The sequence below is a fragment of the Rhinopithecus bieti genome, unplaced genomic scaffold (assembly GCF_001698545.2).
Source record: "Rhinopithecus bieti isolate Rb0 unplaced genomic scaffold, ASM169854v2 scaffold_63389, whole genome shotgun sequence".
NCBI lineage: Eukaryota > Metazoa > Chordata > Mammalia > Primates > Cercopithecidae > Rhinopithecus > Rhinopithecus bieti.
Genome location: NW_016823880.1, coordinates 54,731 through 56,140, shown reverse-complemented (window position 1 = coordinate 56,140; position 1,410 = coordinate 54,731).

Sequence of the window (1,410 nt, the reverse complement as noted above, 5' to 3'; positions counted from 1 at the left end):
TCCCCTAGTCTTAACTCATTTCAGCATTGACTCAAAAGTCCACAGTCCAAAGTCTCATCTAAGACAAGGTAGCTCCCTTCCAACTATGAGCCTGTAAAATCAAAAACAAGTTAATTATGTCCCAAATACAATGTGAGTACAGGCATCTGGTAAATGCTTCCATTCCAAGATAGAGAAATCAACCAAAACAAAGGTGCTACAGGCTCCATGCAAGTTTGAAACTCAGCAGAGCAGTCATTAAATCTTAAAGCTTCAAGATGATATTCTTTGACTGCACATATCATACTCGGCCATGCTAATGCAAGAGGTGGGCTCCCAAGATGTTGGGCATCTCTGCCCCTTTGGCTCTGCAAGGTACAGTCCCCAAGACTGCTTTCCTGAGCTGACATTGAGTGTCTGCAGCTTTTGCAGGTGAACAGTGCAAGCTGTTAGTGGATGTACCATTCTGGGTTCTGGAGGACGATGGCCCTATCCTCAGAGATCCACTAGGCAGTGCCCCAGTGGGGACTCTGTGTAGGGGCTCCTATCCCATATCTCCCCTCTGCACTGCCCTAGTAGAGGTTCTCTATGAGGGCTGTTTCCATGCAGCAGACTTCTCTGGACATCCAGGTGTTTCCATACATCTTCTGAAATCTAGGCAGATATTCCCAAGCCTCAACTCGACTTCTGCACATCCACAGACCAAACACCATGTGGAAGTCACCAAGGCTTGGAACTTGCACTCTCTGAAACAATGGTACAAACTGTACCTTATTCCCTTTTAGCCAGCTGGAGTGGCTGGGATGCAGCATACCATGTCCCAAGGGTGCACAGAGCAGCTGGGCCCTGGGCCTGGCTCACAAAATTATTTTTTCCTCCTAGGCCTCCAGGCCTGTGATGGGACAACCTATCATGAAGGTCTCTGAAATTGCCTGGAGACATTCTTCCCTATTGTCTTGGATATTAACATTCCGGATATTAACATTCCACACCTGTTTACTTATGCAGATTTCTGCAGCTGGCTTGAATTTCACTCCACAAAATGTTTTCTTTTTTTTTTTTTTCTTTTTTACCATATGGTCAGGTTGCAAATTTTCCAATCTTTTATACTCTACTTTCCTTTTAAATATTAGTTTTAGTTTCAGATAATCTGTTTTTTCATACATATAAGCATATACCTTCAGAAACAGCCAGGTCACACCTTGAGTGCTTTGCTGATTAGAAATTTCTTCCACATGATACCTTAAATCATCTCATTGAAGTTCAAAATTCCACAGATCTCTAGGACGGGGCAAAATGCTATAGTCTCTTTGCTAAGGCATAGCAAGTGTGACCTTTACTTCAGTTCCCAATAAGTTTCTCATCACCATCTGAGACCACCTCAGCCCAGGCATCACTGTTAATATCACTATAACTATTCTAGTCAAAATC